The 22,692-nt window shown below is 47.9% G+C and overlaps 1 protein-coding gene across 44 annotated transcripts in view; it reads left to right on the top strand.

Annotated features, from left to right (window-relative positions):
• KCNMA1 (potassium calcium-activated channel subfamily M alpha 1) overlaps nt 1-22,692 on the top strand; it is a 764,605-nt gene that overhangs the window by 18,996 nt on the left and 722,917 nt on the right. The gene's annotated exons all lie outside the window — the stretch shown is intronic.

Here is a 22,692-nt window from a genome sequence, read left to right as displayed (position 1 = left end):
ATTTCTAGAGAAGAAAGTCCCTATGTACAGTGTTCGTCAATTCCTATGGTATAAATATTCCTGCCCTGGCTGGTTTGAAGATACCAGTGTGATGTCACAGAACATAGGGTATTGTTATCCATGATTGGCAGATGTGGAAACTGAAGCCCAGAGGAGTTCAATCACTTTTCTGGGTAGATCCCAGGCAGATATGGCCTCTGATATGCTTGGCCTTTGAGACCATGCTCTTTCCTGTTCTCCTGAAGAACCAGTAGCTATGAGCACAGGTAATATTGCTGCTGGGCCATCCTGTTTCTTCTAGACTAGTGGTCTTCCCTCTGCATTTCTTGAGTTGCTGCAGGCTTTACCTTATGCTTACCATACCTGGCCAGTTGCCAGTTACCACACCACGCTGCTGGTTTCTCTCCTGGACCATATTTATGGTATCTAGACTCTGGTGTGTGCAGTGGCGATGGAATCATTGAGGCAACAGGGACCTGTGAGTCCATCTTGAGGTTTGATTAAATGTGTATTAGTCAGCTAGGCCACCTCTGTAACAAGAGGTCAACATGTCAATGACTTAATACAGCAGAAGTTTACATATTGCTCATACAAAGTACCATTGATGGTGTGTGTGGAGGGTGCAGTGAAGACACACTTCAGACAGTCATTAAGGACCCTGGCTCCTTTCACTTGTGGACCTGAAATCTTCTAGGGGCCCCTGAAGGTCTCTGCTGGACCCTCTGCATCTGTCTGGATGATAGGGGATGAGAAGTAAGGATCATGAGGGGTAGTTTTTTAGGGGTAGTTATGGAAGTCATTCACATCACGTCTACCCACACAGTTCATTGGCCAGAACTTGGTCACATGGTATTTTAACTGCAAGGGATCCTGGGAAATGTAGCACTGCACCCAGGAGATTGAAATAGATTTGGAGAACACCTGGACTGCTGAAGGGGCTCCCGAGTCCCACACTGAGGGCTTCTGCTGTCCATAGCTGGCTCTGCCAGAACCATTATCATGACCCAATGAGAAAACTGAATGTTTACTGGGTATTTGCTAGGTGTCAGACATGGTGTCAAGCACTTTATGTGTATTATCTCAATCCTCTAAATCAGCCTATGATGTAGATACTATCTGTATTTTTCCCATTTTACAGATGTACAAAAACTGGGGCTTGCAATGGCTATGTGATGTCACTTGCCCAAGAGGCATCCTTAATAAGTGGCAGTACCAGCATTAGAACCCAGGGTTTTCTGTCTTCAGATTGTTAACTCTTAGCCTCTTCCTATGCTGCCCTGGAGTGCCTTCAGCTCTGCCTCTTCTTATCCCTGTCTGCAGCTTGAAAGCTACTCAGCTTCTTAAACACCTTCAGGATAAAGGGACTAAGGGGCATAACTGCCTCCCTGCTTCATGTTTCAAAGAGATTGTCACTGGGTAATGTTGGCCCTAATTCAGGGGTGGTGAATTGACAGTAGTTACCTGAGCCTGCCCTCATGATTTGAATGCGTCATCTCCCAGTCTACCCTCTCCCACTTTGAATCTTACCTGGCGTGGCTCTTTGCCTGGAGCATTGAGAGCGGAAGGCTCGTGGATGACAGAGGCTGCTTCCCGGGTTTCTTGTCTCACTCCTGTGGTGATGTGCTTCACCTTGGAAATGCACTTCACTGTAGCCCCTTCTACCCACGTCCAATTTTATGTCTCAGCAAAGTAAGTTCAACAGTTCACTGCTGAGAAAACAGGGTCTCAAACGTGAGTAGTAACATAAGTAATACGGTTGCCTTTCTAAAATCCAATGGACCAGAATTGTAATGTCTCAATGAGCACCGTCTCTCATTCTAGATAGTTCAGTGTGGTCATCAGGGGCATGCCCTCTGGAGCCAGCCTACTCAGGCTTAAATCATAGTTGTGTTGCTTGCTGACCTTTGGACCTTGGGCAAGCCACTTCAGCTCTCCATGCCTCAGTTCACTCACTTGGAAAGTGGGAATAAAATAATACTGAAAACGCCCTCAAACAGTTCCTAGTATGAAATTGGCTTTTTTTTTTTTTTTGAGATGGAGCCTCACTCTCGTGCCCAGACTGGAGTGCAGTGGTGCAATCTCAGCTCACTGCAACCTCCACCTATCAGGTTCAAGTGATTCTCTTGCCTCAGCCTCCCGAGTAGCTGGGATTACAGGTGCACACCACCATGTCCGGCTAATTTCTGTATTTTTAGTAGAGACGGGGTTTCACCATGTTGGCCAGGCTGGTCTCGAACTCCTGATCTCAAGTGATCCACCCGCCTCAGCCTCCCAAAGTGCTGGGATTACAGGCATGTGCCACTGCACCCGGTCTTCAAATTGACTTTCAAATGCTGGGAGATGTCACCCCACATTATCCTCCTGCTGCCTGGGGTTGTTGGGAGGATCATGAGTTAAATGCTGAGGGTAGCACTTGCTGCAAACCAAGGGCTAGGAAAGTGTTAGTTATTATTGTTACTTTCATTTGGTCATCTTTGGGAGACTGTGACATTTTCCCCTAATGTGGGCATTGACAATAACCTCCTAGGTCATTGGTCACTCTGTTTCTGGTAAGTCTCCACTCTAGTCCATCCAGGTTGGGTTGCACGCCTGTGGAATGTCCACCCCTGCTGGAATGTAGCATCTCTGAAGCCTAGGACTCTGTGCCTTGCATCTTTGCATCCACAGTGCAACATTTTGAATGTTCATTTTGGTCTCTTAAATTCAGTCTTGTGAGCCTCTTAGCCTAGTTTGGAATTGGTCAAAGGCGGGTTTGAGTCCTGGCTCTACCTTGCATTAGCTTGGTGGTTGTGGCCAATTTACTTAACCTTGCAAAGCTCACTTTCTTCATTGGTAAACTGTGAATACTAAAAATACCAGCCACGTAAAGGTTTTGTGAGTATAATAGCATTTAGCATCTTGTAAGTGCTCAATAAATGGCCCTGTTATGATGAAGTTGGTCTTTATTTTAGATCCCTCTCCTTTGTCAATATAACCAGGATTGTGCTGAACTGAGGGACAGGAGACCACTGGAAGGGGCAGGGTAGCCAGGGGCCAACAGTGAGCACCAAGACGGACAGTGAGGTGGTGCTAAAGATGGAGGCAGAAAGTAGGGTGGGAGGAAAATGGGGTGAGAAACGCTCCCTTCCCTCTGCCTCTCATCGCCCACGGCACACCCCCATACCACTATAGGAAGGACGAGGGAGAGGGGAATGGAGAGAGAGGAAAGGAAGAATTTTGCAGTACGAGATGTCAGGCATTGAAAGGGTTAACTCAGGGGCGAGGCCTCAGTTTGCCACCTGTAAAACGGAGGATTGGATGAGGCCATTCTGAGGGTCCCTGGTGGCTCCAGCAGTCCCTTGCATTTTTATAAGAATTGTGATTGTGCTCCTGCCTGTTCTGCCCCTACACCACCCACCTTCTGCAGCCTCAGGCAGTTGGAGATGATGTCAAAAGGAACAGAAGGGGTGGAAAGTGCTGGAGGGCATGGAATGGCTTCTCCCAGAAGGCTGAGGGTCTGAAAAGAGGCTTAGAAGCCTGGTAGCCAGAGCAGGACGGACCTGGTGGACCCATCTGGTGATCCTGGGGCTGCTCTGGGGCCTGGTGAGTGGTGAATGGACCAGAGGCACCTTTTGGGCTCTGAACAAAGAAGAAAGGCCAGGCTCCAGACCCAGCCCTCCTGCCTGGTGGGCTTTTTAGTTGGCACTTTCCCCTGTTTAGGAACCTGTGCTACTCTGATAGGCTGAGGCAGGCCAGGCGCCTGTGTTAAGGTTGCTTAACATCTGGTATTCGTCTCCAGACTCTTTCCTCTATCAGGGATTATGTGTTCTGAGGCACCCAAAACATCTTTCTGTACACCGAGTTCCTTCAAGAAGACTTCCGGGTCTTCTTTCCACTTCACACTCCCTCTTATCTCAAGCTTATTCTGCCACAGGCATTTGGTTAAGCAAATATGTTGCTCATTGGCAACTTTTCCCATACCTGGGCCAGTTTATGAAGAGGATTCCAAGAGTGTCAGTCATGTGGTGCTTGCTTGGGGGAGCCCAAGCTGAGCCGGGGCTGGGTGAGGGATGGACAAGGGGGCTCCTTCCTCTGCTCATGCAGTGAGGTGGAAAGGGCATGGGGTTGGGGTGCAAGGACCTGGGTTCCTCTCTTGCCTCCCCTGTGTGGTCTTGGGCAAGTTGTCTACCCTCCTCATGCCTCAGTTTCCATTACATGTAGGGTGAAGACCACAGAGAAAGTTCCACCTAGCACATGAAAAATACTCAGTAGGTAATGGCTCCCATTTTTGTGATGTATCCAGGTAGAATAATGGCATTTAGCAGAAGTCAATTTATTCAAGCTCACCTTTGAGTCTATCTTACACAAAGCACTGGTTAGGTGAGGGATGGCGATGAGCCCCGGAGAATTCCACATGGCTTCCCTTCTTTAGCTTTCCAGCTAGATTGTAAGCTCCTAACTGGATCCTTCAGGATTTGGCACACTCTGGTCTGTGGGCCACTGAGACAGGACATACATCTTCTTCATTTCTCTCTGTATTCCCAGCACCAAACACGTGGCATGTCTCTGGTGGGCATTTGGTAGATGGTGGGGGAATGAATGAACAAACGAGCATTCAGTAACCTCTTGCTGATGAATTGACTAATACTCCACACTGGTTACATTTATATTTTGGGCACTGAATCTCTTTGTTGTCTGGTTCTCTCAGGGTATTTAATTTTTCCTGGAAGCTGAGGTTGAGCCTTTCAGGCCACCTTCACCAGGTCCCAGGCTCCAAGTAGACGAGACACCCACCCAGGCCTGGGCAGTGGTAGGGAGGGTGTGACCCAGGCATTGGCCTGCAAATTTGCCTCAACTCCTTCATGCCAATGACTTGTCACAGGGCTCCTGAAGCCTCTCATGCCTGACTGCCCCAGAAGAAAGGGTATTTTGTGAGCTCTGTGGGTGTAAGTGTTGAGGAGCAGTTCCCACCAGCAGACAGCCTTCACCTGTGTTTGATAAAATGACAAATTCATTTTTTTCTTCTCTACCCCATCCATCTCCTCTTTCCTTCCCTGTCTGAAGGGGCCTCTGTCAGGCCAGCCACCAGCTATCGTGAGAGGAGCCAAGTTCCTCATTGCCCTGTGCTGAACTGAATTGCAGCAAGTTGGATAGAGGAGGCAGTTTTAGCTTGAACGCAAACATCCTGTCAGAGAACAGAGTGATTATAGTTTTAGCTGCACACGGGGAAATAACAGCACAGAGGTGAATCATGGCATCTGTTTACTGCTAATTAACCCCTCCGTGTACACCAGTGTTGTATGTGAGCCGGCCTGCGGTCTGAACCGCCTCCTATAAGGAGGGCTCCCTTGGCAGCCAAAACCAGTTGGCCCAAATGCCTTGATAGGCTTCCTGCTTCACTTGTTGCCCATGTGGTCTGATTTTAGATAAAAGCATTGCTTTTGGGCCAGATAAGCTTTGAGTTCTTTAATGAGGCACTGTGTGTATTGGAGAGAGGCACAGAGCACCCAGAGCTGAAGCTGGTCAGTCCTGGTCGGCCACAGTTTATGGGGCTCCTGGGAGGTTTTAAACTCTGTGCTGCAACTGGGGAAGGTTGTGGGGGAAGGTTGGGTCCAGGGAGCTACTATTTATTGAGGGCTTACAATATATCACATTCTGAGCTGGCCACTTTACATCTTAGCTGGTAAAATTCTCACAGTTACCCTGAAGGACAAGTGTGGTTCAGGAGCTGAGACTCATAGAGGTTAAGAAATCACCTGGTGGTGGGGTTTTGGGGAGGGCCACACAGGCATCCCAAGAGGTAGAAGACAAGCTCAGACATCCAGGAACTTACAGACTTATTGTGTGTGAGATAGTTCCATACCATTTGTAATTTATTCCCAAAATAAACAGTTATTGAACATCTATTGCATGCCTGTGCTCAGTGGGGGTGGGGGGAGTAGGGAGAGAGAATCCAGAAAGGAGTCAGCTCCAGCTTTGTCTTCCATAAGCAAATGGCTTAGAGGGGATTGTTCATTTTCACTGTTTTGTTTTGGGGCAAGGAGGTGTGTCAGGGAGGTGAGGAGGTAGAGTAGAGAATCATCCTCCACCGTGAAGTGAAGAGAGGAAGGTACCCCCACATTGGAAATATGCCTTGAGGACCAGAAGGAATTGACCAGTCTTTTGACTTTCATTTTTTTAAATTGAAGTCTAACATACACGTAGGGCATGCACAGACATAAGGTGTACAGGTTGGTACAATGTATGCGCCTGTGCAGCCGCCTGTTCTTGGAGGCAAGAGCCCTATGAGTTGCATGTGGTCTTCAGGCAGAATGAGGAGATGCCGACCACAAGCGCTCCTAGGAATTCAGAGGAAATGGAGCGCAATGAACCCCTCCAAATCTAGTTTCCACCAGAAGGGAGAGGAAGATGAATATTCATGGATCTTGATCTCTTTTTGCATCATTTACATTTTGCTTTCTCTGGATTTGAGGCTCCCCACCTGCCCCTGAGTTCTGAAGAATAATTGTTTCATGCATCACATTTTTACTGCATTGGGAGAAAAAGAGGGAAGAAGAAAATAAATTGGGAGAAGAAAAGATGATAGGACTTCTTGACTAGTTCAGCCAGTTTCGTGACCATGACCTAGAATGTGCCTGGGTCTTCGGCCATGTCCATGAAATGTGCACATTATCTTTGGGATTTGCAGGAACAAGGCCTGGTGCTGGGCTCTGATGTCCTGTGGCCTCCATATGTTCTTGGGAGGATGTTTTTGGATCTGGTTAGGTCCATGTGTTGGGAGCATTGGGAGCCAGGAGAAACCAGAATGCCACCAGGATTCCCATCTCTTTCTTCTCTGGACTCCTTTAGCTTGCACTGTTGCATTTCTTAAATCATGTCACTAGTCAAATATATACTTTACTGTTTTGTGGACCTTGATCTTGCCTTGCTGATTAGATTATAAACTCCTCTTTGGACTTATGATCAGAGTGCCTTGTCCTTCCCTGATGTGCTGTCCCCTGCGTACCTAGTCTTGTCTGAGCACACAGTACCTCGCCCCATGAATGCTTGCTGTGTGCACTGATTTTGCACACAGCAAGGGTTTTTGGTAAAGTTGTCTGTGGCTTGCCATTACAGGGACATAGGATTGGATCTAGATAAGCCAGTAGAACAGTTTCTGTATCTAGACATCTGGGTGAACACTGGCCTTGGGGAACAGCAGAGAAGCTTGGAAAAAAAATGATAATAACTCACACTTAATGAAGAACTCGCTATGTGCCGGGCTTTATGTACCTGAAAGGGACTTTACGTACCTGAATCAGTGATAATGCTTTTGATTGCATGTAGCAGAAATGCTCACTTCAATGGGCTTAACATTAAAGGGACTCTATTGACTCATATAGTTGGAAAGGTGGATGACTTCACATGAGCCTTGATCCAGTGGCTCAATGATGTCTCCATGGACCCAGTTTCTTTCTGTCACTCTAATCTGCTCTCCTTACAGTTGGCCTTGTCCTGAGGCTGGTTTGCCTCTGGGTTCACACATGGCTGCTGCAGCTCTGGAGGGCACATGCTGATCTGCTCAACCTTGTCAGGAAATAAATCACCTTTGCACCAGCATTCCTAGCACAGGTTCTGAGAGTTGCTGTGACTGAACTGGCTGAAGCCAGGGATTATTGTCAGTATCCTCAGAACCTTATGGATCTCAAATGGAAAACAAGGTCTGCAAGGAATGAGGAAGGTGGAAGTTTGGAAAGGAGTTAGCCAAAGTCCCCTACACATGGGTGGTTGCATTTAATCCTCATAGCATCCCTGTGAAATTGGCATGATTATCACCCCCATTTACAGACAAGGAAGCAGAGGCACAGAGAGGCCAAGTAATTTGGCTCAGTTCACATAGCTCATGGCTTGAGCCAGGAATTGAGCCTGGACAGTTGGACTCCAGAGCTTTGCTCTGCTAACCACTCCATGGCATTTTTCAATAAGTGCTTTTTTGTTTTTTTAATTGAGATAAAATTCCTTCCTTTAAAGTGTACATACAGTTCGGTAGTTTTTTAGCTTATTCGCAAAGTTGTGTAACCATCATTATTATCTACATTTTCATCACCCCAAAAGGAAGTCCCGTACCATTAAGCAGTCACTCCCTATTCCCTCTGCTCCCAGTCCCTGGCTGGTCTACTTTGTGTGGGCTCTCTGGATGTGCCTGATCTGGACACTTCATATAAGTGGAATCACACAATATGTGGCCTTTTGTGTCTGGCTTCTCTCACTTAGCCAATGGGAGTTTCTGACTAGGATCTACTGTGTCTGACCTCAAGGAATCTCCATTCCTATCTTTCCCAGCAGGAAAGAGACAGCACCGCTGGCCGACTCTGGAAGAAAGAGATTCTGTGCTAGAGAGAGAGAGCCTCCATCCTTGTACTCCGCTTACCTTTTGGGGCAGCCCGAGGCTGCGGCTCAGTGAGGGCAGCTATGGATATGCACAGTGAGGGTCATTCTGGATTCTCCGGCACCCTCTATGTGCCAAGGACTGTCTGAAGCCCTGGGAAACTGCAACAGAAAGGTCTGGGTTGGGTTTGAGTGTGTGTGGTGGGGGGTGCAGATAATCAACACATCAGTAAATCAATGAATGAGATAATTTACAGTGGCACAATGAGACCACTGAACAGGGGATGGGATTGTGTGTGTCAGAGGGGCTGCTTTGGTGGGTAGCCAGAGAAGCCTCTTTCGGGGAGGAGATGGTCACATGGCAGAGGCGGGACTGAGGAGAAAGTGAGGGCCACACAGGATTTGGGCCAGAAAGCCGCAGGCAGAGGAGCAGCTGGTGCAGGGTGGGAACAGGGTGGCCTGGCCTTTGGGCGAATTGGGGATGGTGGGTGACTGGCCGCCTTGTTTCTGTTTTCATCGCCTTGTTACTGCTTTTTCTAAATGGTTCCTCCCACACAGACATCTTTTACTTGCAGCTTCTGCTATGGAAGGTTTTGTCCACTGCTGACAGGCTGTGGGGAGTTCCATCCTTGAGTCTGTTTGGGGCTTTATTTTCAGTCTGTGTTTTTGAAACTTGAGCCCTGACTTCCTCTTGTTCCTGATGCAGGCCTGAGAGTGCCAATCGGCTGTATTTTTTTTAAATGAACACTTATTATTAAAATTTTCTCTGGATAAATAAAAATTGTACTTGTTTATTGTATACAACATGTTGTTTTGAAATATGTATACATTGTGGAATGGCTGAATTGAGCTAATTATCGTATGTATTATCTCATATACCTATTTTTTGTGGTGAGAACACTGAAAATCTCTTTTCTTAGCAGTTTTCAAGAATACAATACATTGTTATTAATTGTTGTCACCATGATGTACAATAATAGATGTCTTGAATTTATTCCTCCTGTTTAACTGAAAGTTTGTACCCTTTGACCAGCATTCCTCTCCCATCCCAGCCCCTGGTAACCACTGTTCTGCTTTCTGCTCCTATGAGCTCAACTTTTTAAGAGTCCACATATAAATTACATCACGTAGTATTTGTCTTCCTATCCCTGGCTTATTTCACTTAACATACTGTCCTCTAGGTTCATCCATGTTGTTGGAAATGGCAGGCTATCCTTCTTTTTTAAAGGCTGAATAGTGTTCCACTGTGTACATGTACCACAATTTCTTTATCCATCATCCGTTGGTGGGCACTTAGGTAGATTCGATTTCTTGGCTATTGTGAATAATGCTGCCGTGAACATTGGAATGCAGACATCTCTTTGACATACTGATTTCATTTCCTTTGGATATATACCCAGTAGTGAGATTGCTGGATCATATGGTAGTTCTATTTTTTATTTTTCTGAGGAACCTCCATACTGTTTTCCATAATGACTTTATCAATTTACAGTCCCACCAACAGTGTAACAGGGTTCTCTTTTCTTTATACCCACACCAGCACTTGCTCTCTCTCTCTCTCTTTTTTTGCTAATAGCCATTTTAACAGGTGTGAGGTTATAACTCATCGTGGCTTTGATTGTGTAGCCCTGATGATTAGTGATGTTGAGCACCTTTTTATATACCTGTGGGCCATTTGTATGCCTTCCTTGGAAAAATGTCTATGCAATGGTTCTTTTTGATAGAGATGTTAAATAAAGCAGTTCTGGGCAGAGGGAGATCAATGCAAGTGTCTATAACAGGCTGAGAGTTGATTCACTGGTGAACAGGACAACCAAGGTCCCTGCCCTCAGAGGTCTGAGCAATTCCATCATCAGTGACTAGATTGAACAGATAATCCCCTCTTACACACGTATATGCACACTTCAGTCAGGAGTGTGATGAGAGACTATGGACTATAATGCGTGTGTGTGGGGGGGTGCATCCTCTCCTTGGCTGGGGCTCAGGGAAGGCTTCCCTGCAGAAATGAGACCTACAGGCCCGGCATGGTGACTCATGACTGTAACCCCAGCACTTTCAGAGGTCAAGACGGGTGGATCGCTTGAGCCCAGGAGTTTGAGACCAGCCTGGGCAACATGGCAAAACTCCATCTCTATGAAAAATACAAAAAATTAGCCAGGCATGGTGGCACATCCCCGTAGTCCCAGCTACTCTTGAGGCTGAGATGGGATGATCGCTTGAGCCTGGGAGGTGGAGGTTGCAGTGAACCAAGATTGTATCATTGCACTCCTACCTGGGCAACAGAGTGAGACCCTGTCTCCAAAAAAAAGAAATGAGATCTACAGGATGAAGAGGCATTAGCCAGGGGTGGGTGCAGGGGGACGTGCAGAGGAATGGTGTCTTTGAAGACTCTGAGGCTGGAACAAAGCTTCATGGAAGGAATGAGAGCTGGAAGGACGGGGAGGACTTAGGCAGAAAGCAGCATAGTCCAGGCCACAGAGACCCTAGGAAAGAGGATGGAGGAAAGAGGATGACAATATGTTACAGGAAGGCAGGGATGGGTCTCTTTTGTGAATTACTTAACCCCTAATGGCTAGCAGTGTTGAGCAGGAGAAGGGACCTCTCGAGTGGCTGAGTGTGGGTGTCAGTTTTCCCTTGCTGCTGTAACGACCACAAACATAGTGCCTTAAGATAACACAAATACACTCCTACAGTTCTGAAGGCGAGAAGTCGGAAATCAGTTTCCCTGGGCTTTTAAAGTCAAAGCATCTGCAGGGCTGGTTCCTTCTGGAGGCTCTGAGGGGCAAGTCGTTTTTCTTGCCTTTTGCAGCTTCCAGTAGCCACCTGCATCCCCAGTCTTGTGGCTTTCTCCTCCGTATCCAAAGCACATTGCTCCATCTCGGTTTCCATCATCACATCTCTTACTTTCTCTTCTGTGTCAAATCTCCCTCTACCTCCCTCTTTGAAGGACCTTTGTGATTGCATTTAGGGCCCACCTGGATGATCCAGGCTAATCTCTTCATCTCAAGGTCCTTAATTAAATTATGTCTGTAGAGTCCCTTGTGCCAGTTAAGGTCGCAGTCACAGATTCCAGGGATGAGGACGTGGACATCTTCTAGGGCCATGATTCAGCCCACCTCAGCATATAGATGAATGCCATTTTTATGGGAATCAGTGAGGCATGCTAAGCAGGAAGCAATGCCTTTTGCAAGCAGAGGTAGGAAGATCGGTCTAGTCCGTCAGCTGGCACTGGCCAGGCTCCACTGTCCATTATCCTCCTCACCTGCCCTAATCTTTCCTTTCTTGCTCCTAAGTGATACCACGTAGCTTCTTCAGTCTCAAATCATCCTACTCAGACCCTTTTCTGACATTCAGAGCCTTCCTTATCCCACAGTTCTTTCTGTCCTTTTCCCTTCCTATCTGATAAATCCTTGTGAGTAGTTGACAAAAGAGTGCCTGAAGATGTCAGGGCAGAGGCTCACTTCTGATCTGTCTGGTTGGGTGAGTCTGAACTTGAGGCCCCAGGGCTTATTGGAGGCAAACTGAGTCATGGAGAGGGAGAATACAGTAAGGCCACTACCAAGGGCTGGCTGCAGAGGGTGCAAGGGTTGCAAGGGTTTTGGGGTTTTTGGCTTCCCCAGAGGAGTTCTTTGTATGGTGTCAAGGTGCCTGTGGGCATTAGGTGACTAAAAGGACTGAACACGATAAACTCTTGGTGGCTCTTCCTGCTACAGGAAGGGAGTACTCCAAGTTCCCAGAGAAGACCACCCAGTGATGGAGTGAAGCTGCGTGCTTGGCTCCCCTCAGCTCAGGACCCTCAGAAAGGACTTAGGAAGACGGGCACTGCCAGATACAGACGTCTTTTTGGACTCTAGGAAGGGGTGCCTTTTTTCTTTTCTTTAAGAGATAGTCTCACTCTGTTGCCCAGGCTGGAGTGCAGTGGCATGGTCATAACTTACTGCAGCCTTGAACTCCTGGGCTCAAGTGATCCTCCCACATCAGCCTCTGAAGTAGCTAGGACTACAGGTGCGCACTACTGTGCCCAGCTAATTTTTTAATTATTTTGTAGAGATGGGGTCTTGAACTCCCAGCCTCAAGCGATCCTCCCCTCTTGGCCTCCCAAAGCACTGGGATTACAGGTGTGAGCCACTGTACCTGGCCAAAGATGCCTTTTTGAGGGCCATGAGGGGTTGCTGCTCTGGGTCTGGGCATTTCTCTGGAGGAGCTGCTTGTACAGCAATGATTGTCCCATCCCTCCTTTTAGTCCCACAGGTCAGAGTGGGACTTAGGACAGTGGGACAGTGGGACCCGAAACTTAGAGCCAGCCTGGTCTTTCAGCAGTATTATCTGTTACCTAGAGAGAGGCTGATGCAGGGGTGTCTGGGAGGCTGGAGGGCTGCACCAAGGGTGGATGGCAGAGCCTGAGCCATGGGTCCAGGCCGCAGCACTGCCATGCGGCTGGGAAGATGGTAGTGTGTGGGTATAGTCATGGGTGTTGCGGCTTATCTGCACCTGCTTGCGTTCAGGCAGAAGCAGGGTAGCGTGGCATGGTGAGGACCATGGATTCAGTTCCAGCTCGGCTGCTGATAGCTGCATGACCTTGGGCAAGTTGCACATCCTCCATAAGTCCCAGTTTTCTATAACATGGGCATCCCTGATGTAGAGCATTTGTGCAGTTGCGTGTAAAGGATGTGGCAGTTAGGAAGCACCTACCAAGTGTGAGCCATTTCTGTTGTCATTGCCATGTATCAGCCAGCCTGAGGGCCTACAGGACCTGGCCTGGGATGTGGGAAAGCTTTCCAGAAAAGGAGCAGGAGATGGCACCCTGTCACCTCCCCCAACTGGGCCAGAGTGTGGGGAGGCTGCTCGGGGCTTGCTCCTTCTGAAACACCCCTGACGACTGTCCCAGCAGAGGAGGGAGGCTGCCTTGGAAGCCTGGCTGCACTGTGTAGGGAGGGTACCCAGCAGAGGGCTGGGAGGTCTCCAGGCCCCTTTGAGCACTGACAGCCCATCATCTGACCTCTCCAGGAGCCCGCGAGAAAGCATGAGATGAACAGACAGACTTGGCTTGAAGCTCACTTCCTAGTTGTGTTACTCCTCAGGGCCTCAGTTTTGCTGCCTAAAAGATGGGAATCACGTCCCACTTGCCGAGTGCTTTGAAGCTCAGGAAAGATGAAGCGTCTCTTTAAGAGGCCCTCAGGGCTGCAGGCACCATGCCAGCTCTTTCCTGTGTTACCTCCTTAACCCTCTTCAAGGAGGGCATCTGGGACAGTCCCTGGCAGCTAGCAAGCACCCAACACAGGGCCCTTCTTACCAGGTGGCCTCTGAGGACCTTTCAGCCATGTGCCCCTGGGCTGCGGCTGGGCGCGGTCCTTGGGAGGGATGTCCCTCTGTGGTTCCTGGAAAGCCCAGCAGCTGGCTGCTTTGTTCTGGCCACTGGGTGTCTGCTGTTAGGACTGCGGGTTTTATGGCTGTTTCCTTGTGCTCAACCTTTTATAGGTGACCCTGTGTTTTTTGGAGCCACACCTGATGGGGGCCAAGGCCTTTGAAATGTTCCAGAGTCTTTATGGGCTGCAGCGGCATATGGTGGGTGGCCCAAGCTGCCTGACAAGGAAGGGGTGGGGGAGGGTGGAGGCAAGGAGGCCAGGACCTGCATTTCCAGGTGAGCCTGAGACCTCAGACGGATGTGTTGTTTTTCTGGTTGCCTACTTAGGTCTACTAATCTTTAGGAAGGAATGATAGCCTGGTTTATGGGATATGACATAAGTTTTTCTAAAAGGGATCTGAGATGAAGAATTAGGCAACTCTTTTTTTGGGGGGGGGATGGGGTTTTGCTCTGTTGTGCAGGCTGGAGTGCAGTGGTGCAATCATAGCTCACTGCAGCCTCCACCTCCTGAGTTCAAGCGACATAGGTGCACATCACCATGCCCAGCTAATTTTTTTTAATTAAATAAATTTTTGGGGGGGTAGAAATGAGGTCTCATTCTGTTGCCCAGGCTGGTCTTGAACTGCTGGCCTCAAGTGATCCTCCTGCCTCAGCCTCCCAAAGTACTGGGATTATAGAAGTGAGCCACTGTGCCTGGCCAACAACTTTTAAAAACTAAAATAAATATCATGCCTGCTGATTGTTTTTTCTTGAGACTTCTTTTTTTCTTCTCTTTCAGTTTCTGTTACTATGTCCCTCACTGTCCTTGACAAAAGAGGCTTTTTATGCCCACTGTGGGTTTTGCAGGTGATAGTTTAGTGTAGAATGGTAGTGAAAGCCATGGGCTTAGGGTCAGACAAAGCTTTGTTTGAATCCTGTCCCTACCACTGAACTGATTTGATTGTCACCCAGACTAGAGGAGCAACTCCTAGCATTCACTTCCTTGGGGCCAGGACAAGTTGGCATCCTGCTGCACACAGGGCAACCTGGAGAATCAAGAGAAGGCCGCCAGCCTCAGATGCCAGTGGCTCCCCAGGAAAGACAGTGTTAGTTGGTCCCCAGTAATATCTGGCCTTTATCACACACCTTTATGTGTCAGGCACCGTTGTGAGCAATTCACATTAGTCCTGGAGGCAGGAAATGTCATTAACCTCATGTTGCAGGTAGGGGAACTGAGGTTAAGTAACTTGTCTAAGGCCACACATGTAGCAAGTGGCAGAGGCAGGATTTGAATCAGGCAGCCCAATGCCAGTGTCTGCACTTAGAATCACTGAGAGCCATATTGCCTTTCTGAGGGCTGTTCTTGATCTGAGAGACTAGAGTCCTCTGTCAAGAGCTAGTACTGGGCAGCCCTGGGGGCTGGGTTGTGGGCTGTGGGCTGTGGAAGGAGTAAGGGAGGTGCTTTCTGCTGTGTAATGGGGCAGGTGGTTGGGTGTGAACTCGCCTGACTTATGGCCCCAGCTGTTTCCTCTTCTAACTCCTTCTCCTAGACGCCTGCCAGGATGCCAGAGGTTAGAGGGAGGTGTGTCCAATCATGGACTGGATCTGAGGTCCCTCTCCTTCCCTGCTTATGATACAAATGCTCAGACCCTGTTCTCCTGAAGGGACACAGAACCTGTCTCCCTGTTTGGATTGCAAGCTCCAGACTGCATCCTTGAAGTGGGACAACAGAGGGAAATCTATCTCAGCCTCATGATCCACGGATGCGTCTCATTCAGTCCTGGGCTCCTTGCTGGCCCCTGGTGCTGCAGAAATCCATGGCTGAGGGGGTGGAGATGGGTGGGGGGACCGAAGGAAGCTGTGCAAGCCTGACTCTGCAGGAAGTCCTGAGAACGCTGGCATTAAAAACGCCATTGCCTGTTGCTTTATTTTTAGTGGTACAAGGAGCCCTGAGGGCACCAGGGGGATGTGGGAATCCTATTTTTTGCTCTGTCTTGCTAATGGAACCTCTAGCAGTTTTTATGCCTGATTTGTTTCCCTCTGAAGTCTGTCATGCCTGCAGCCCCAGACTGTACTCTTCCTTGCACACAGCTCAGAGGAACATAGACGATGGTGTCAGCTGTTGGACTTGCAGCCCCACTTCCTGCCAGCCCCGGCTTCCCTGAGAAGGAAGAGGGCCGCCTCTCTTGTTTCATACCCTTCCCCATTCTTGGCTTGGTTACATTGTGCTTGTCAAATAAGCACTCAGCTCCCCTCTGAGATGAATGCATATTCCCGGAGGTGTCCCCTGGACATGTTCTGAGAATGTTCCCATGCCTGCTTTCGTTACTCAGAACCCCGAAATCCACGGGAGGGATGAGGGTGGTTGGCTGGCAGGAGGGGCTGCTGGAGGGCTGAACAAATGCCCATGTGGGGTGCTGGTCTCCTATGGTATGATTGCAAGGGCTGCTAGGTAGGACTGATATGTGCCCAGTGCCCAGGTGACAAATGACAGACAGCTTGTGGGGCAGGGAAGCACCTCCTAGTGTGCTACCTCCATATTCTTCTACACCATCAAATTTTAAAAACCGAGCTTTATTGAGGTATCACTCACATGCTATAAAATTTACTCATTTGCAGTGGTTTTTGGTATATACAGAGAGTTGTGCAATCATTGCTATTATTTAATTCCAGAACATTTTCATCAACCTAAAAGAAACAAACCCCATACCCATGAGCAGTCACTCCCCACACCCCTCCTTCCCCAGCCTCAGACAGACAGACAGCTGTCTGTCTGTACGGATTTGCCCCTTGTGGCCATTCCATCTAAATGTGCTCATACAATAGGTGGCCTTTCTGAGCCCGTGTCATGCTACAGTAGTGAACCCCTACCCTATTCTATGACAGACATGAGAGTGCTCAGAACCTGAAGAGTTGGCATTATCACAAGCGCATCCCCATCTCCCCCAAACCAGGCTTCAGTGCCAGGGCAGACATGGAAGACCTGGGAAGCCTGCCCCCCAGATTTTGCTGTCAGGCATTGGTGAGTTTTGTGTCCCTCACAAGTGGGAATACATTCAAAAGACCCCTCCCACCAACTGGGATGGTGAAAAGTATAAAGGACAGTCTCATTCTCAGTGCCATTTAGAATAGGGCAGTTTTGATGAGGAGCAAGGTAAGTTTCTTAGGTGGTGTGGCTCTTCTCGAAATCAAGGGAGCTGGAGCTGGACTCCTGCTATATCCCTTGCTCAGAACTCTGTACTGCCTGGATCTGATCATTAGCAGAGTCTGCGCCACCTGCTTTGGCTCTTGGTCCAAAAAATTTGCTGTATCCTTTGCTTAGCTACTCTGTGTCCTTGAGGGCCAGGAGGTTGCCTTGAAGTCCATGTGGTTCCTGGTTGAGTCACTGACAAATAAAGTGGCCTTGGTGCTTACCAGGGCCCGGGGAGGGGAGACACCATGGTAATGACCTCAGACAATAAACAGACCATTGGGATTGGACTGTGGCCTCCAGTGTCCTGCTGACTCCTGTCTTGGAACCAAATGCAGAAGCTACTTTGTCCTGCAGCTGATGGGAATAAGCTGCCAGCAGATATTTTGGTGCCTAGATTATGAAAGGAGAGTCAATATGTAATCCACGGGTATAAAGGTCATCACATGGTCCGAGTCTAAGGCGATGGTGTTATTTGTGCTTGATTGGCGGAATCTTATGCTGACTGCTTCTTCACTTCACCATTTAGAGAGTGGACATCACACATTAGTCAATGGTACACATTTGGGTTTGAAGATAGGTTCAATTGTATCTCCGTATTTTCATGACATCTTAGAGATCGTCCGTCCTTTTCACTCATGAGGCTTTGGGGTGGAGATAGTAAAGGTGGCTGATGTCCCTGGATGTGAGTGTGCTAGTTCAGCATGGGACCTCAGGCAGAACCTTCCCCACGTGAGCCCCAGTGACCTTCTCTGCCGAGACCCTGCCTCTTAGAGGTGTGAAGCTCAAAGGAGATCATGTTTCTGAATACATTTTGCAAAGGTGGCAAGTAAAAGCCAGGCAGTCAGACCTTCCTGCCTGTGAAGGGCCAAGATGAAGTCTCTCTTTTGCTTCGCAGATGAGAAAATTGACTTTGCTCAGTGGGAGGGATGTCTGACCATCTGAATCTGGGGAGAATCATTAAGTGCCCATTATGTGGCTGTCACTGTGTTAGGCAGTTTGACAAGCATACCCTGGAGCCTGGGAGGGGGAGTGGTGGAGTGGAGTGAGCTTAAGGACTGGAACAGAAGCCCTTGGTGCATGCCTGGGCGCTGTCACCTACTGACTATGTGACCTTGAACAAGGTGTGTCTGTGTATGTGTGTGTGTGCATGTGCGCATATGTGTGTGTGCATGTGTGTGTGTGTGTGTTTGAGATGGAGTTTCGCTCTGTCACCCAGGCTGGAGTGCAATGGCATGATCTCGGCTCACCGCAACCTCTCCTCCTGGGTTCAAGTGATTCTCCTGCCTCAGCCTCCTGAGTAGCTGGGATTACAGGCATGTGCCACCAAACCTGGCTAATTTTGTATTTTTAGTAGAGATGGGGTTTCTCCATGTTGGTCAGGCTGGTCTCAAACTGCCGACCTCAGGTGATCCGCCTGCCTTGGCCTCCCAAAGTGCTGGAATTATAGGCATGAGCCACTGTGCCCGGCCTCTGTGTGTGTGTTTTGTAGCAACTTCTCTGTGTCCTGATAGCTACAGGGGCTGCTGTGAGGACTAAGTGAGGAGGTGTATGTCAGGTGCTTGGAATGTCAGTCCATCCCACCTCCTGCTCTCCCCACTAGGCTGCCACCTCCTCCTCCTCCATTACCTTTTGATAGGTCTGATTACCTTCATTTTACAGATGACTCTGGGTCACTCTTCATCTTTTGTAGAAATACCTCTGTAACAAATGTCATGGGGACATTCTCATCTTTGGTAGCAGGGAGCTCACTGCCTCCTAGGTTTCCTATTCCATTTTGGAATAGCTTCATGTGAATCTTAGCATGTGCCAAGGTGGATGTGGAGTCTTTGCATCAGAATCCTGAACTGCTCATCCTGAAAAAATGATGCAATCAGCCTGCTTCCCACAGCGTATGCTCAGGGTGACTTCTTGTGACATGGAGATGGTTGGCAGTGAGCTTTCTCTTGTGACTTCACACAGGGACAAGTCTGTGGCATTTTAGGGACTAGTGAGAGTTCAGGATGGAGGTGAAGGAGATTGGCCCAGAGAGCTACGGAGTTGAGGAGAGGAGGGGTGGCACACAGGAGGATGGACCATCAGGGGCTCAGGCTGGCGGCTGAGGTGGGAGTGGTGTCGTTATCTTCAGGGTCCCAGGCCTTGTTCCTCCTGACCCTGAAAGGCAGTATTGGGTAGAGGCATCCCCTTGCTTCGCAGACCTCTATTAAAAAAAAGGAGAACAATCATGTAATGATCTCTCTAATTGCTGAAACGACATTCAATATGATCCAGTAGGTGCTTCATGATCACACATCGTCAACTCTGCGCAGTGGGAACTTACTTAATCTGAAGACAGATAGCTACTGAAATCTCTAGCAAACCTTATTCCTGATAGATAGACATGAGATGCAATCCCTTCAGGTTAAAAAGAAGACAAGAACGCCCACTATCACCTCTCTTATTCAACCTTGCACCCTAGGTCAGAGCCAGTGCAATACCACAAGAGAAAACCAATAGAGACATAAGTCTTGGAAAGGAAGAGATGAAGGCATCATTATTTTCTGGTGCAGCGATCATCTGGCTGGAGGAAATCGTAGACTCTGAATCTATAAATTATTAGAAGCAACAGAGTTGAGCCAGGTGGCCAAAGGTCAGATATTAAAATGCATATTAAATGCATTTTTGATAGACCAACAGCAAGTAATTGGAAAACACAATAGAGGAAACCAAGGCTCTGTGTGGGGCGGGGTTTTGCATTATCCAGTGAGGCATCCACGCCGCTGATTCTCTTTCTAATGATATTTGTACAGCATGATAAAGCAGTATCGCATACATCCAGCCCACTGGGGCAAGGCAGATACCTTTATTTTGAGTTTTAGGGAGGAAGAACCAGAGGCTCAGAGGTTAGAGCACCCTTGCCCAAGCTGACTCAGTGACTAGGAGGCTGAGCTGGGGCCTGGCCCCCTGGACCAACCCTCATTCCTTTTTGCTGCTTTCTACCCACCCCACCTTCTTCAGACCTTACTGTCTCCACCATTTGTCTTGTTCTGCCAGCTTTTCGTTGTCTGCCTCTAGTACCAGCTGAGCTGGGTGGGAGGGAGAGTCTGGGAGTGTTCGGATTTGGGTTAGCATCTACTCTATAGTGTCTTTCATGAGCCACAGCCTGACCTTCCCAGGACGCTTGCTGCACTGGATGCGGGGCAGGGATGGGTTCTTCTGAGGGAGGAGAGAGCCAGGCGGTTGTTTGGCGTGGCCTGGGTCCCTCTCTCTTCGCGTTGTCTCCCCTCCCCTCCACACTGCTCCTCTGAGTCTGACTTACATCTTTGCTTTTTTGTTTTATTTAATGTGTGTTCAAAAGTTATAAAAATAGCATATGTTCACAGCAACTGGTGGAATCATAATATGGAGAAAAAGAAAGTCTTTCTTATTTACTGTTTGATGGCTCTCGGATGCCATGCACTCCTCTCCTGCAGATTTCCTGGCCAAGTGCTTAGGGCCTAGGGTGGACCCTTCCACTTATTTCCCCAGGCCCGGGTCAAGATAGGCAAACAGGTTTTCCATTCATTCAGCAAAAATTTGCTGGATATTTACCGTGTGCTAGGTGCTGGGGATGCCACAGGGAACAAGACAGGGAAAAACCCTTGCCCTCTTGGAGCTGACAGTCCAGGGGATTAAAATATTTTACAGTGGGCCGGGTGCAGTGGCTCATGCCTGTAATCCCAGCACTTTGGGAGGCCAAGGTGGGCGGATCACTTGAGGTCATGAATTCAAGACCAGCCTGGCCAACATGGTGAAACCCCATCTCTACTAAAAATACAAAAATTAGCCAGGTGTGGTGGCACACACCTGTAATCCAGCTACTGGGGAGGCTGAGGCAGGAGAATCACTTGAACCTGGGAGGCGGAGGTTGCAGTGAACCGAGATCGCGCCACTGCACTCCAGCCTGGGCGGCAAAGTGAGACTCAGTCTCAATAAAAATGAAAACAAAACAAAACAAAAATATCTTACAGTGAAGTGAATGCAGCCAATGATAAGTGCTATGGAGAAAAATAAAACAGGATAAAGTTCCTCCCTGTTTTGTAATTTTAAAGGAGGGATCAGGGTAGAATTCACTGAGAAGGTCAGTTTTGCACAGAGACCAAAAGGAACTTGGGAGAAAGCCATATGGCTTTCTGGGGAAGGAGCACTGAGGCCAAGGGTAAGTGCAAAGGCCCTGGGGCAGAATGTACCTGGAAATGTGTCCTGTCAATGGGACAGAGCAGAGCATGTGACAGGAATAAAGGCAGGAAATGAAGTCACAGAAGGAGGGGAAGGAATTGGAGGAGGGCAGATTGGGTAGGGCCTTGTGAGCCTTGTATATGGCTTTTCAGTTGTTTAATGAAAATGGGATCTTATTACATTCCTGTCCCCGGCCTCTTGCTTTTCTTTTTAAATTTCAATTTATTATTATTTATTGATACATAATATTTTACCTGTTTATGGGGTATGTGTGATATTTGTTACATGTGTGGAATGTATAATGATCAAGTCAGGGAATTTGGGGTATCCATCACCTTGAGTATTTATCATTTCTATGTGTTGGGGACATCTGAAATTCTTTCTCTTCTAGCTACTTTGAAATATGCATTAGAAATATACAATACATTGTTGATAACTACGTTTTTCATCCTGAACGTCTCTCCTGAGGCAGGAGAGATGAGATCTATATCTTCCTGTAGATATAGATCTCATTTTAAAATATAATTACAGAATTTTCACGGTATAGAGGTACCATAATTTTTTCAATCATTCTCTTTTGATGGACTTTCAGGTTGTTGTCAGGGTATGGTTTCTTTCTCCACTACATCTCATATATGTTGCCTTTCATGCTGGTGTTGAGAGAGCGGGATTCCTAAGTCAAAAGGTGTATGTCTATATAGAATATTAATAGACACTGTTAGATTTCGCTCCAGAAAGGTTGTCGCCAATTTCTCTGATATAATTCTGTTCCTAAGTCTCAGTTGCCTGGCTTTGCCCCCTAGTTGCTAAATAGCTACTCTGCAAAGAGGGGAAGTCACACCTATAAAAAGAGATGTCCCTGGAATCCTTCATCCCGTGGGAAGGTGTGTGGCCTTTTGGCATGTGCTGCTGGGAACAATATCGTTCGCTCTTTTTTGGAGCTTGTATTTGATGGCTGTGACGTCAAAATAGCCAAGAAGATGAAAACACAGCTGTTGCTGTGTTATTTGCATTATGGCTAATTTTCCATATGTTTAAAATAAGCACAACACCAAGGAACTGCATGGAAACAGATTCACACCTTGTCGAACATTGGATTGTGCTCCCGTAGCATCTTAAGGATAATGCTTCCCCATAGCATCCCTTCTTGTGCGCATGTAAATCCTGGTACAACCTCTGTGGGTATGCGCTTGATTGCCAGTTCCCCCACCCCCCAACCTCCGGATGTTATGGAGCAGGATCGTCTAAACTTTGGGGTAGACTTTTCATCTGTTTAGTAGCCAAATGTATTTGTGTGATTTGTACTGTTGGACATTTAGGCCATGTCCCATCTGTTGCACTTCAAACAATGAATAATCTTGTGTATGAGTCTTTTTATGCATGTATGAGGATTTCTTTTGGATAGATTTCTAGAAGTGGAATTGCTGAATTGAAAGGGACTTGCCATTTACAAGTTGATAGATATTATGAAATTGATCTCTGGAGAGGAACCAGTGTCCCTGTCCACAGATAGTACAAGTGAGTGCCTTTTCCCTGCTTCTTCGGCAATTCGAGGTCTTGCCACCCTTTTTGATTTTTGCCAGTCTAATGGGTGAGACGTGATTTATTTTGTATG

This window comes from Pan troglodytes, chromosome 8 (assembly GCF_028858775.2).
Source record: "Pan troglodytes isolate AG18354 chromosome 8, NHGRI_mPanTro3-v2.0_pri, whole genome shotgun sequence".
In the NCBI taxonomy this organism is placed as follows: domain Eukaryota; kingdom Metazoa; phylum Chordata; class Mammalia; order Primates; family Hominidae; genus Pan; species Pan troglodytes.
This window is presented reverse-complemented; position numbering and strand designations above follow the sequence as displayed.